The 15,339-nt window shown below is 38.9% G+C and overlaps 1 long non-coding RNA gene across 1 annotated transcript in view; it reads right to left on the bottom strand.

The window, feature by feature from the left end:
* LOC122967064 overlaps window positions 1-14,698 on the bottom strand; it is a 90,742-nt gene extending 76,044 nt beyond the window's left edge. The window contains exon 1 of the long non-coding RNA XR_006398534.1: window positions 14,391-14,698. This is a non-coding gene — a long non-coding RNA (uncharacterized LOC122967064). The remainder of the gene's footprint in view (window positions 1-14,390) is intronic.
* Between the last annotated feature and the right edge of the window lie 641 nt (window positions 14,699-15,339).

Genomic DNA, 15,339 nt, shown 5'->3' with positions numbered 1-15,339 from the left:
TCCATTCTCTGTGAGGTTGAAGCAATCCTTAATAGCTGTCCCATCACAAAACTTTCTGATGACCGTTATGACCTGGAGGCACGCACTCCAAATCACATTCTACTGTTGAAATCCAAACCACTTCTTTCTCCAAGACTTTTTGAGGAAAATGATTTGTACATTAGATGGAGATGGGAACAGGTCCAGTATTTTTCAGATCTGTTCTGGAAGCTTTGGGTAAAGGAATACATTTCACTGCTCCAAGAGAAATGAAGATGGACAAACCCACATAGGAACTTCTCTGTTAATGATTTTGTCATCATGGACCCCTCTGCTCCACATAGTTCCTCACTGATGGGCAAAAGCGACCAAAACCTTTCCGGATAGGAAAGGTGCAGTCTGATCAGTTCAACTTAAAACCAAGACAGACTTTCTTGAAAGACCTGTCACAAAGCTCTGCATGTAGCATGTAGTTAAGGACTGGTGGCAAAGACCAGATTCCAACATTGGCTACACGCTAGCAACCTCTGGCCAAGAAAGAAGATTTACACACACACTTTTTTGGCTCCTTTTGATAAATTATAAATAAATTGTAAGTGCACACCAATACAATTGTGGGGCTGGTGTGTAGGAGCCATTTGAATATTAAAAATGTCTGTATATAGCTCACTCTGACAACAAGGGAGTAGAATAGGTTCTGTTCACATGGTGATAGGCAGCACAGCAACTGGTGTTTTAAGGGAACATGAAATCAGTATGAGCTGTAGGTGGTGGGGAGCACATGGCTCTTGCTGTAATCTGTCTTTGTCTCAAACCCAGCATCAAACAAGACTTCATAGTGGTAAAGTACTGCTTTTGTAAATATTCAACTGTTGCAATAAATGGGGACATTACCCAAAGAAGAACAGTTTTTGACATTGTTTATTTTAAGTGGATACACTTGAAGAACACTCCTTAAACCACCTACATTAAGTGACTAATTAAATTTGTTTTTTGGATAGTCACTGCATTCATTACTTGATGTATATCCATGCCTCACCTACACATCACCCACTATTATGGTAAATAAACACTAAGATGAGTCATTATCTTACATAAACTTGAATTTTTATGAATATTGTCAAGGTAGAGTTCAAATTCACCCTCTTTCCTTGTTTCCAGTTGTCACTTCATCTAAAGTCTATTCAGGCTCAACCATTGTTCTTTTGTCACAAAAGGCTCTGATGCAATATTATTCTCAAGGCTCCCTGAATGGAGAGGGTGGCGCTGACAGCTTTCATCTGTAAAATCACTTGGAGGCTCAGTTCTTCTTACGTACAAGAGCTGAACACATCAGTGCTTCGTGCTCTCGATTTTGGTGGGAAACATCAAATATACACAAATGGGAAAAAGAAAGAAAAAAAAAAACATTACTGACAACACCCCGTCTCATTTAGGCTTTGATCAGGAGCAAACAGCAACTTCGCTTCAGTCTCTTGCAAACGCTACAGCACAATATGTGGAAAATCACATCCAGGCACAAACATGTACAAATCCATCAGGAAATGAAGTATGCACAGAATAAATCCATCATTGCTAGACAAGGCACTCACTGTTTATCAAGTTATGAGCATAATGTTGATATCTTTTTCTCAACCTGATGTCAGGTGTATGAAAATACATCTTTATTTCCCTCTGGTCTACTGAATTTTCAATTACTAGTGTTGTCTGGTCACAGAAAATTCATGAGTCATTTTGGTCATGTAAATGATTACTATACAGGTAGCTAGAGCTGCAACAATTATTTTCATTATCAATTAACCTGGTGATTATTTTGTTGCTTAATTGATTAATATTTTTGTCTATAGCATGTCAGAAAACATTGAAAATTACCCTTATAATATCTCAAATCTTCAAATGTTTTTTTTGTCCAACCAATAGTCCAAAACGCAAAGATCAGTTTGCTATCATGAATGACAAAGAAAAGCATTACATCATCACATCTGACAAGCTGAAACCAGGAATATTTGCATAAAAAATGACTAGAAGGATTATTCAATTATCATAATAGTTGCTGATTAATTTTCTGTTGACTGACTAATCAATGAATAGACTAATTGTAGCAGCTTTACAAGTAGCATACATATAGAAACTAAACTGAGATTGGTAATGAATCCCACAGCCTGTGTGGTCATATAGGTTCTCCAAGACACTATTGCAGCCACAGGAACACTTCAAGTATGGAAATCAAACTTCAGGTCGAGAATTTTACCTCTTACTCACACTATTTGGCTTTTTAGCTACCAAATTTAGAGCTAGCATTGAACAATGACAACCTTTATGCAGGTTCCCTGAAAAAACAAATTATTCTGTCTAATTGCTTGTGCTCAGTTTATTCCATGACATTATATTCAACAGACCCTCACAAAAAAGCTTAAAACAAGACTAGAAGTTATAAGAATGTGTTCTATAAATTAGACACTTTTTTCTTACTTGATCCTCTCTATGCTATCAACTGTCCCTGTTGTCCATGTATCTACACAAACATCAATATCACTAATTACACTGGCAATCAGAGCATCCTGCCTTAATACCATTAGCACATCTGAGATCAAGCAGACAAAGCAGATGCCACAAGAGAGCAGGATCAGTAGCACAGTCAGAATCTGGGATTCAACAGTAACTCTCTTCTCTCCTTCGCTTGGCTTTAAATCTTTATCCATTCCTCAAAACCTGTCATCCTCCACTGCATTCCTGCACCACAGCTTCTTTTCATAACCATCCTCTTCATCTTTGTCTCATGTTTTTCCCTGCTGCCTCTATACTGCATACGTGACTCACCTCTAATGATACCTGCAATGTATGGATACAATACCTACAATACTTGTGTATTGTATCTGGAGCAATTATCTGAGTTAACTGGATGAGAATCTGTTTTCCCATTAAAAGGATGGCTGCAGCTATTTTCCCCACAAAGTTAGCGATACTATTGATTAGTGAAATAGCACACTGATAGATAGGCACAGGGATTCTCTACATGGGCCCACTGGTGGACAGTTTGACAGGCTTAAGGCTAAGTTAATTGAGCAAACAACAGCTTGAATTTTTATGAACAAGTTCATAGGAAATCGGTAGAGTGATGAAAATGGGGCGCTAAAACTACGCTGAGCAATTAACTAACCAAACAAATAATAAACCAAACCAGACAGACCTTAAACACATGGGAACCAGATAATGACATGGAAATGAAAAACAGGATCAAGCATAATATATGACAGGCCTGACTGACAGTGTTAAGGCAATGCAATTCGCAGCACATTTAACAGGTGAAGGTTGAAGTCTAGGTGGTCAATCAATGTTACAGTGACTGCGTCATTTCCCCCCTCTATGGCAGCTCTCATGTTAATCAACACTGCAGTGCCAACCATTCAAAGAACTGTGCTTCCCTCTGCCTCCTGTCCCAGCCTTGCTCTTCTGACCCTCATTATAACAGTGCCCACGACCACCACTGTGCATAATTGAACCCTGGTCGGGCTAATTTGTGCCGCAGGAGTGAAAACCCATAAATAACCTTTGCTCTGTTCTTTGTCTCTCAAAGTTCAACCTACTGGCTCAGAGGCACAAGTCAGTCTTCAGGCCGCAGAGGACATTAGAGAGGGAAGAAAAAAAACAGTGAATTTGTACAACAAGACTAGGTCAAAACCTAGTATATGGGTGGACTGTGTATGAATCTGTTTGTTTAAATCTAATCTAATCTTTCATTTTATGAATGTACAATTTGACTAAAATAATGAGCAAATTAATGACATATTGTTCATTGCTGGAGAAATTAAGATTTTTGAATATTAATAACAAATTATGTTCTTTAAGTAAAATTCCTTAATGAAATATATTTTAAGATCCAACTGAAAATCAGCCCAAAACATTGTCACATGTACACACTGAATAAACAAATGGTCTAGTGTTTCAACCATATAATTACAAAAAGAGCATTTGTATTCTATATTAGGATATATGTGATAAGCAAAGTGATGAGTATATAATACCAGTTGACAGTGCATTAATCACAGTACTATGCTCAGTTTGGGAGACAGGAACACTGTATTTCTCTATAAAATGTTCATATGAACACAGAAGCCCTTCACAGTTAAATAGATGTTTTACAAGCAAAATGTTGTTGTTAAACCAATTTTTAAAAAATAATGGTTTTTCTCTGTATGTGATATTGATATTATTCCTCAAAAAACATTTGTAAGGAGAAAAGTTGTTGTGCTTATGTAAAAGGGACCAACACATAAGAGCTTACCTATGAAAGTCGGAGAGTTTGTTAGGAAGTTTACCAACAGCATAAGAGCACATTAATAAAAAATTAAGACCATCTACTTTTTTTTTTTTTTTTTTTTTTTAAACAGAAAGTTTGGAAAAATATTCCACATGTTTTCTGGATCTTTTAGAAATCTTTTAATCCAGTTAATTTTGACAATATGTTTGAATGAGGAAAAGTCCAAAACGTTAAGACCTCCCTTTGTTAGAGACATTACTTCCTCTTTTACCCAGTGGCCAGTCTGACTCTGCCCCAGGATGATGACAGACATTGACCAGTCATCTCAGACTTCTGGGAGCTGAGATGACCAGCTGGCACCCAGCCAGCAGCTCCTGACATCTCCAAAAATATCAGAGCAAATTTCCAAATAGGCGTTATTTGGATAAACTGGCCACGTATTAGGAATGGAAATGGTTACTTTCTCACCTGAAAAAATATTAAAACTTAATAAAGTGACATATTAACAGTCCTTCAGCGAAATTTACAACAGCTTTTGGCCTGGCTCACAATTTTTGCCATCGTTGCCATTTGGTGGGAAATGCATTCTGGGATACTTGGCTCTCCCAAGCTTTGGCCAACCAATGGTGTAACTTCATCACTCAGTCAGTCAGCGATGGACAAACCTATAGGTTCACAGGGCTGGCCCCGCTGTTGCAGTCCAGCCAAATAAGTTCTTCAATTAGTTCAGTAGTTGTTAAGTTGTATTATTAAATGGTTTAGAGAAAAAAACATTGTGATCTTAAAGACTGTTACACTTCTACAGGCAATCACAGCATTAGTCATTTGCCTTACTTACTAGCAGCTATTCTGTTTTACAGGATACTTATGATGGGAAAAACTTCCTGGAAGGCACCAAAGCAGAGACTGCCTTATATTATAGAGTACAAAATTACCTTTCAGTTCAAATTAGAAATGAGCAGAGCTAGAGGCCAAATTATCCATGAAAAATCAAAAGCAACATTTTGTCGAGTCGACTTTGTTGTAGTAAATGGCAATCTGCTTGCGTAATCACTAGAAGAAGCCATATCTTGTAACAAATGCTTGCATTGCCGTTTTTCTGTAATGTGCAAACGTGTTTGAATCACACAGCCTGAGAATCTCTCGCTGATGTCTCCTTCACAACAGAACATGACAGTGGCACCGTGTACTGTAATTGATTCAGTGAGGAGTAGACACGTGTACTGCAGAAGTCCTGTGTTCCAGTTAACAACAAACAACAGTTATGAAAGTGATATTTTTATATCTGACTGCAGCGATCTGAACAGGCTCAGTGTCACAGCAATATGCGGCTTGTGATTATCAAACATGGCAGGTACACAAAATACTGCGGTGCAACCCAACAGAACAAAACCAAAAGATGATGAAGGAACACAGCCTGACTCACATGTAACACTACAGTCAAATCTTCCCAGCATAAGGCAAGACCTCACAGGCCTCTGAATACTATTCAAACTGAAATTACGTTTTAGTGGTGCAGCCCCCGGGAATGTGAGAATGAAATTCTGCACATATCCAGCTCTCACCTGAGGCGAAAGACTGCAGTTAATTTTTATTGCTGCACAGGAAATGAGTGCTGAATTGAGAGAAGATCCCAGCAGTTAAAAACCTAATGGATAATTTTCAAATGTGTCATAGAAGTAGGAAAGGTGAAAGAGGGGTAGTCCGGCTTAAATGATCACAGGATGGTAGGATCATGAGAGGATCACAACCATCAAACTGCAGATGCAACAGGGCTGCCCCCGTCAAGTGATGCAACTTTGCAAACAATTAAATGATCGGTACAAGTCTATTATGTGGAATGACCTTCTGCAGGTATTCATTTAATGAGAAATTGCATTTTAACATTATAAGGTCTTCCTCTGGGTCTCTAATCAGTCTGGGAGAGAAAATCCCTGTCTTGGCTTAGGTTCAAGGCCTCCAATTCTTTAGTTACAGCTTCCCCTGCTGAATAACCCCATCTCAGCCTCAAACCTTTGATCCATAAGCAGACAGGTAATCTAAATTCAGATGTAAGAAAGTGTTTGATCGGGACATGGTGACTTCTTGACTGCAGCTGACACAATGATCTATCTGATCACATAGAGGCACGGGGTGGAACAAAGAACCATCATCTTATGACACTGTATGATAACAGTCACTTTACAAGATATTGTACAATTTATGGGCTACCCATGAATGTTACAAAGAGCCGAGAGCTCGATCTAAAATACAATTATCATTTTAACGGCATGTCATCAGAGTTTACAGGGGTCGTGTCCTAGTCAAGCAGTACTACAAAGTGAACAGACAGGACTGAAGTCATCCTCTCATGCTCTCGCTCCCTGTCTTTCTCTCTTTTGCATGTGCTTTAAATAAGACAGTATAGTATAATTTTGCAGTTCAAATTAAGGTATTCCACTTATATTGTTCTTATTCTAAGAAATGTTTGACCTGTAAGACACACTGCCAGTTTCCATTACTTCTAAAGCTTCAGTATGTGATGTTTTGTGATTAGTGCAGCATTCTTATATCTAGTCTGTATGTTAGCATGTGGTAAAACCTTTAAAATGGCATTGCTGCATAACTCCATTAAGGAATGTTGATTGGGTTTTTGGATCACACCTGTCTTAGTTGACAAAGCCAGTCACGTAAAGCTACTTTAACAGTTACCTGATTAGACATAGGCATTTTTTGCTATACTATATCTGGATTCCAACGATGACGAGGTGAAACGACTTAACAAGCACACCAGATGCTCCTCAGTCTTTGCAGTAATTCAAGGATGACAATTTGTAGGAAGTTGTAATCCAGATTTACATCACATTAAGAAGGAATACACAAAATAGTGTGAAAATCCACTACTCCAGCACCAAATCTCCTCAAAAAAACGAAAAATGACAAGAAAAATAGATTGTACAATGTTTATAAAATTAACTTTTCAGATGCTGCTTGGATGTCAGTACAAATTGTAAGAACGATATTTAAAATCTTAGGAGGCTGATTTATAGCGCCTCACCTCTCCTCACAGCCTTACGGTCATCAGTAATATTTAACACATTTGCAAGCCCAAACTCATAAAACGCTTCTTGGCTTTACACACCATGCAAATATGATGCATCCGAAGAATTTAGCCAACAGCTATTTCCATGTCATATTAACTTCCTAACATGATACTTTTACTGTTCAGATTGCACAAACAACAACAGATGCAAAACTCTGCAGGATTCCTTGTTCAATCACATGAAATGGGTCCAACTTTACAAACAACAGCACCTCCTCTACATATGGTGATTGCCACACACACACACACACACACACAAACACACACTCGCACACTCACACAAAACAGTGGAGTCAAGGCAGATATAGATTGATAAAGTATATGTACCTCGACTCCTGTAAACATTTTCCGCACGTTATATACATATTTACTGCAGGGCCTTAACAATATAGGTTTTCAGAGAATATATTAATCAACCAGTTCATTTTCTTGTCTGTTTGTTCATGTCGGTGTTGTCATGGGAACAGGACAAGAGCAGCCTAAAGCATGCTTTTTTCACAACAACTTTCTAAGGCTCTGAGCCTCCAAAAGGAGATGTGGCCATGAGGTATCCTTGCTAACTCTCCAAACTAACTCAGCTGGTTGTACAGAAGCAATGTGGAGCATCTCTCCTTTTTGTCCAATCCAAGGACACCATTGTGACGCTAGAGAGATGTCATGGCACTCAACAATATCCAGAGCTTTTAGGTTTTGTTGTGAAGAGAAAGAGCAGGTACACCAGGTATCACAAAATGTAGCCTATATCATTTCTGAAAAACCTTGTATTTTTTTTTACAAGGTCACTGCTCGCTGCTCTTTGAAACATGTAAATTTACAAGTCAGCTCACTGGGTTTTAATGCACTTGTAACCCCGTGGGTGCTCGCTAACATGACTTCATTGGGAGAAAAAGTTAAATTGATACACTGTCAGTTTCTTTACTAGATGCTGGATATGGCCTGTATGTTCAACTGCGACTTCCCAACATGAACGGGCCATAAATCTTGCGGATATATGAGGTAATAACGGGTTCCTTTAATGAACATCAGGTTTAGGATTTTTCAGGATATTTTTAATGTTGTCAGGATCTCTTTACCTTGAGAGACATATTCATTAGTCACTGAATATCATCTAAACCGACAAGCATATCAGTCATCAGGGAAGCTGTCTAGGGTGGGTTTTCTGCCAAGTTTCTGCCAGCAGGCTACTGTCTGAAACTGTCCAAACATATATTTGTCATCGCGTTTTTTCGCATGGATCAGTCATCAGGCCTGTGTTTCCCTCCAGCTCTGCTCCCTGAATCATATACTGGTCTGCCGCTATCCATTGGATTGAGTGTGGATGATGGAGATACTGTTTAAAAATAATGTCATATGAAAAAGTCCAAGAAATCCTAAGTTTTATGTACATATGAAATCAAAACGAAAGCTGGCACTGAAAGGAAAAATTCATCCTCTGAGACAACTAAATTTCCATCCATCTGGTCGCCTTATCCTGCCCAGTAAGACCGTTTACACAGCCAGCTGATTTTGACAATCAAAGACCTCTGAATTTATTCCATTGTCTACTCTTTTTTGAAGTGCTAATGATCCACAGAACAAAAGACTTGCACTATATTTCAGCACAGACGGGATGTGGTGATGCCAAAGCAAGTGGCACAAATTGGCTCTCACACTCAGGCTTTCATCCACACAGGATTGTGTGTCTTCACGCAACAAGTATGTAATAGGCTTAACAGATCACAGCTGAAAGATGCTTGGTCTAGAGCCTAAGCCAGTCTTGAAGGCAATTACAACCACAATGCTTTCACACCACACGGAGGGAGGATGGACAGAGAGAGGATGAGCCAGGGAGTGGGAGTGTGGGGGGCGAGGGGGGCCTTCATCGCTGTCACACATTCCCTGTGACTCTCTGCCACTGGGGGGGAGATTGTTCATTTCAATAGCCAAACAAAGAATTGAAAAGCAACAAACATGGTTAAAACACCAGCCTAAAGTTATTTTATCCCTGACAGGTGATGGGTTTCCCTCAGGCACATACAATAGGCAGACCTGTCAAGGTTCATATCTCATCTCTGCTGCCTGTCGTAGCCATTTTCCCCCAAGTATGGGCAGGACAGTCAAAACATTTTCTTCATCTGCATCTAGAACAAACCTGTCCCTATAGTTTATGAAATGACATACAGTATTTTAACTTGTAGCTGCGTAGTATATCAGGAGACAATAAAAAGTTGGAGCAATAAGGGTTTGAGTCATCATTTTACAGGATAGGTTTATAATTTTTCAAGTCTGTCTAAAAACAACAGTTTTATCTGCCACATCTAAAGTCTTTTTAGCATCTAATTCCCTCTTTGTGTTTCCTCGGACAGTGTTTCCCTGTTGAGCTACAGTGGAAGTATAATAACAAAAAGAGGGATTTTAACAACAAAAAGAAAGACTGTGAAAGATATTGACTTGATTTGACTAACGTGGACGGCTGAAGCTTCATATAAGCTTCAGATAACCTTCTAAATACATTTTGGCACAGAAAGAGGACTGTGGATTGGCCCCCATCACTTACAATGTAAGTGTATTATGAAGGGATCGTTTAATGGTCAGTATGAACAGGAGGAATGATAATGGCAAGAAAATCTATTTCAGTGTTCATTTGGGTGCCTTACTGTTGTTTTAAGAAAGACTTGAAAAATTGTGAACCTGTTCTTTAACCTGCATTGTTTTTCTGGCCACTTGGGGGCAGAACTCAATACTGTCATATTATCCCCTTTTAAGGGTGCATAGAGCCCGCTATGTCTCTACAATAGCCACTAAATGCCACTAAATCCTACACACTGGTCTTTTAAATTAATATGGTGATCTTGTTAGCAAACAGTTGTTTATTTCCACATCCAGCAGTTACGGAACGACATTATCATTCACTTGGATTCATGTTTTTCTCCACCTGATGAATGTAAGTCCAGTATTCTCTCTCTTTTAGCTCTGTTTCTGGTCTCTATCAACTCCTGAGGGAAATATCTGGCTCTTTACCTGTTAAATCCTTCACTATGTTCACCAGCTAGTTGCTAACTGTCTGTTTGCTGTTTAGTACTGAGAGTGAACCAAAAGAGTCGGGCCGGACAGCTAAACAATGAGCTGAAACTCATTTTAAATCTCTTTAAAGCCTAGGGGAGCTGCAGAGGCGGGTAATGATTCTCCGTAGGTTCATCACTACACGCAACATTACACACTGTCATTTGATACGTCGTTATTATTCTCATTATTTTAAAAAAACTAGCCACCAATAGCCACTTTAAAAAGGAGTAGTAGTTTGACATTTTGGGATATATGCTTATTCACTGAGCATTAAACAAGAAGAATAACGACACTCTAACATCTGTAGGGTAAATATGTAGCTGGAGCCAGCAGTCGGTTAGCTTAGCTTAGCATGAAGATTATTTCTTGGCTCTGGGTAGTTGCCTATCCACCATAGCCAGTCTGACTAATCAATAACAGAAATTTAGAGCCAACGAACCAAATAACTCTTATATTATTTTTGGCATGTTTAATTTATTAGTAGAACGTAATCACACAATACATCATATAAAAGTCCACTTCGCAGAACATTAATCAAGCATATGTATGGCGTATTATTTATTATTCACCATAAATACTTTGATGAGTAACCGATTGCTATCACCTTGGCATCCAAATTCTACTGAAATAGATATGATTGGCAAAGACTTCGGAGTATTTTCTCACTATGATCCATCTTCAGATAGGGTGAAATGACAATGTATGTGTGCACTGATTACACTTGATATAGTTTTACTGTAAATTCAAACATTGGTGTGAATTTACAGAGGCAGGTTCTTATACCTGCCAGGGGGGCATTATGTAGACATTTGGTAATTTGTTCTCATTTACAGCGACAGCTACTAAACCCAGAGCTGTCAACACTGTTCACACAGTCTGGATTATTTTATTAAGGAACGGTTGGAAATTTGTTTCTCAATTTTATTCTTACAATTATGTTTCATTAAGGGCCCCAATTATGATATTTTACACCAGCATATGCCGCTGAACCACTTGTGGCATACCATCAGCAACTTTTCGATCTCGGCGTCACTCTAGGTGTTCCGAAAGGCTACCTCTGTCGTCTTTTGCCCTTAATATCTTGGTTTATTTTGATGTGCTTGTTAAAAAATAATTATGTTTTGTGGTGTGACAATGCTGTGGTTAAGGTCTGGTAAGGTTAAGGCACAAAAACCACTTGGTTAGGGTTAGGGAAAGATCATGGTTTGGATTAAAATGATCACTTGCACATCCAGGAGGAGTGTGTATTTTCGAACTATGGGCTTTCGGCCCAATGGGAAGTTTTTCAAACTATTGGGGTTTTGGAATAATAGGCCGTCGGACTAATGGCATGACTTTCAGATTTCTTCATAACTCGGGCCAGAGGGAGTTATAGCCACAGAGTGTGCCAGTTTGGACCAATCAGCCTTTCCATTTCCTCCACCAGCTTTAATACTCTGCAATCAGACTCAAAATGATGATGAACTTACCGTCACCTGAGAGTAGAGGTGTCCCTTTATGGCAAGAATAGTTCATTTTAATTTACACAGCACGATGAAACACGTAGCTCAAACAAGGCAGGAAGACTCAGAAGCTATAAACAGACCGAGTCGTGCAGTGCCAGCACTTATCTAGGGATCGCTTATGGCCTGGTTTACAGTAACTACCTCATAATGTCTGAGAGAGACAGAAAGAGAGAGAGCAGTTGATACCGGTGCCAGAAAACATTTTCCACACACAACAGTTTGGCTGTGTGTCATCTCTTGTTCTCTGCTTCACTGCCTCTGTAAGGGATCGTCTAAAACAACAATAAGAGGCACAAATCAGACTTGTTCTGAGGAGTGTGTATCATTCTGTCTGTGTCATTTTTAAGTGGAGGATACTCTTGAATGTTAACAGTCAGAAGCATTTTTACTTTGCCTTTGTACAAGTCAAGTTAAACATGTTCAAAACACCCTGATGCTCTGTGCCTACAATAAAGTTTAGTCTAGAAATATCAGAAAATTGTGACAAATGCCATGATTTCTCCAAACTCATGGTGATGCCTTTCATTTACCTGTTTTGTCTCACAACAAACGGAACTGTACAGATGTTCAATTTAGTGTCATATAAGACAATGATAAGCAACAAATCTTCTGCAGCTCTTGACAATTTTCTGGCAATTGAGTAGGCATAATAAAAAAGGGTACTTGTTTCAGCTCTCAAAAGCCGGCAATATTATTGTGCAGTGATCATGACATAATAGAAGAAAACAGGAGAAGCATAAAGGCAGAAGAAAATAAAAGCAAAAGCTGAATTGCTGAAAGAATAAAAAGTGGTTGAGTGTGTGTGTCAGTGGCAGCCGGTGACTCAAAAAATTGGGGAGGACAGGAGGAAAACCAACATGGAATCTTACACAAAAAAAAAAACGCATCAAACTATATAATTGTCCACCACCTGATGAAATCAGAGGGGTGGGGGGCAATTTTATATGCCAATAAATCAATTTGCTTTCAAAAACAAAAACCCTTGAGTGGTGAAAAGGCTGCTTATTTTAAGACATTCAGCATATACATATTGTTTCTAAACAAAGAAGTGCTCATTTTAGCAGTGGAGTGGTTCAAATGTGTCATTTTACCAACAAAGTGAAATTCAAATCTATAGTATTGTTCTATTATGACAACAAATTTATGTTTCATCAAAAACAGACAACATATCACATGATTTACACGTGTTTCCTATGTATTTTCTTAGTATACAGAAATATATAAAGTACCACGTATAATGTGATACAGGTTCAGATCAGTGATAAATACTAGAAAGATTGAACACTAAAAACATTCACAGATCTAAAAGTGTAGGTTCACATCAGAAAGTATTAATGCATGTATCAAATACGTGACTTATACACTCCTATTTATGTGCACCACATACAGAATATAGTCTACAAAGCTGACATGTTAACACTAGGGGTGCAACGGATCACAAAACTCACGGTTCGGATGTATCACGGATTTGAGTCACGGATCGGATCATTTCTAGGATCAGCAAAAAAAAAAAAAAAAAAAAAAAAAAAAAAAAAAAAATCTGTAACACACTTACAGCAAGGAACTTTTGCCCATGGTCTTAAATGAAAACAACATTTAAGATGTCCAATGTTAAAATAAAATCTTAAAATATATAAAATATTCAATGCTCAATTATTGTTAAATTAAAGTGCAATATGAAGCATGATACCTTCCTCTTTTAAACAGGTAGTGAATGAAACAGCCTCTGTCCACATCATCAAAACTTGATGATAACTTAGAAACATGAACACACGTCTTGTCCTGCAGCTTGTTGAACGAGCCACAAAACAAACATTAACCGGGGAAAAGTGCACCGCTAACGTCAGTTAGCAGCTACGTAGCTAATTAGCTACTCAGCTGCAGCACATTAAACAACAAGTAAAAGTACCTGCAGATGTCACTTCGGACCTGTTAGATGCTGGTTTGATCGTCGCTCTTCAAAATCCCTGTCAGCGACACGCTGTCTGTCCATGACTTATACTTACAGCAGTTTGTTTACTTTGTCTTAAATGAGACATTAAATTTTGCAATTAATCCGCAGTTCACATGTGTGCCGAACCGTGTGGGGCGATCCGAATCACGGATCAACTACGATGCGTTACACCACTAGTTAACACTTGTTATTCAAGTTACTTAAGCTTATTTAAGTTAAATTAAGCTTATTACTCAACATACGACTCAGCTTAAAAACGAACTGAGGAAATTGTCACACGCAAGCAGCCAGACCTCCTGCACACCCCTTCCCTAATCACACAACATCAACAGGTGACTGAACAACCACTCAATTAAAAACTGGATCAATTCTAAATGAATGAGTGAGCCCAGACAACTCACTGTATCTTCAACAAGCAAACTACCTACAGCATATTGTATGATCTCTGCTGTATTCTTGTTAAGGAGATAAATTCACACAACAGTCACACAGAGACAATTAACCATCAGAGATGAAATTAGCGACCAAAGAGACACAGAGAGAGAGAAGCTTTATCTGACTCACGTTATCTGACGTCTTCTTCTTTCTTTTATGGAGATGAAGTATTCATAGTAGTCATAACATCCATGTGTGGCTGTTGGTCGTCTTGTTTGTCAGTTAACAGAACTTTGTGGCTGCTGGTTAACCAGTCTGATATCATTAGCAACAATGACAAACAAGCTAACTCTCCTGGTTGTTTCTCCGGTTGCTTCTCACTCCAGCCTCCCCGGCAGTCCTGCTGCGGCTGCACCGCACAATCCAGATAATTTCTCCCGTTAGCTCAACAACAGTCCTTAACAGTCCTTCCATGGATGTATTAAGAGTCCTTCAGGCTGCTATAACAAGCCAACTGTTGCGTTGGCTAATGCAAGGAGCTATCTACTGCTTGTTATCCACAGCTGCTACGCTGAAATCTGGAAACTATCATTGGACCAACGTGATGTCAATATTGCATTCTGGTTGTTGATTGGTTAGGGAGGACGTCCTTCCTTGGAGCGTCATTTTACGTGTCTTGGCCATAGACTGTGGTCTTGGCCAATCATAGATAAGCATGAAAAAAATGAAGTACATTAAATTGATGCAAGAGATCCCGCCCTACAGAGGACAGCAGGCACCCGTCCTCCTCTGCCCCCCATTCGCCCCCACTCTCCCCCATTGTCCCCCACCACCACTTCACACAGACTGCTCTTTCTCCTCCTGCCCTGCAGATATCGCTGTTGAAGTGTTTTAAACAGAATTTAAATTATGGATTTTTTCCAAAGAAGAGAGAAAAAAATATTTTATAAATAATACTGAGATTTGGTAATGTTTTATTTCAACCAAATATTCTTTTTTATATTTTGATCTCCCTCTTGCCTCTCAAAAAATAGAGGAGGATCAACCTCCTCTGCCTCTATGGACCAGCTGCCACTGGTGTGTATCCATGGAGAGGTGTTGGAGCTAGGCTAGGGTACTAGCTACCAGTGCAAGTCAG

Source organism: Thunnus albacares, chromosome 17 (assembly GCF_914725855.1).
Source record: "Thunnus albacares chromosome 17, fThuAlb1.1, whole genome shotgun sequence".
Taxonomy (NCBI): domain Eukaryota; kingdom Metazoa; phylum Chordata; class Actinopteri; order Scombriformes; family Scombridae; genus Thunnus; species Thunnus albacares.
The sequence above is the reverse complement of the archived record's forward strand: the minus strand, read 5'-3'. Positions and strand labels throughout refer to the sequence as shown.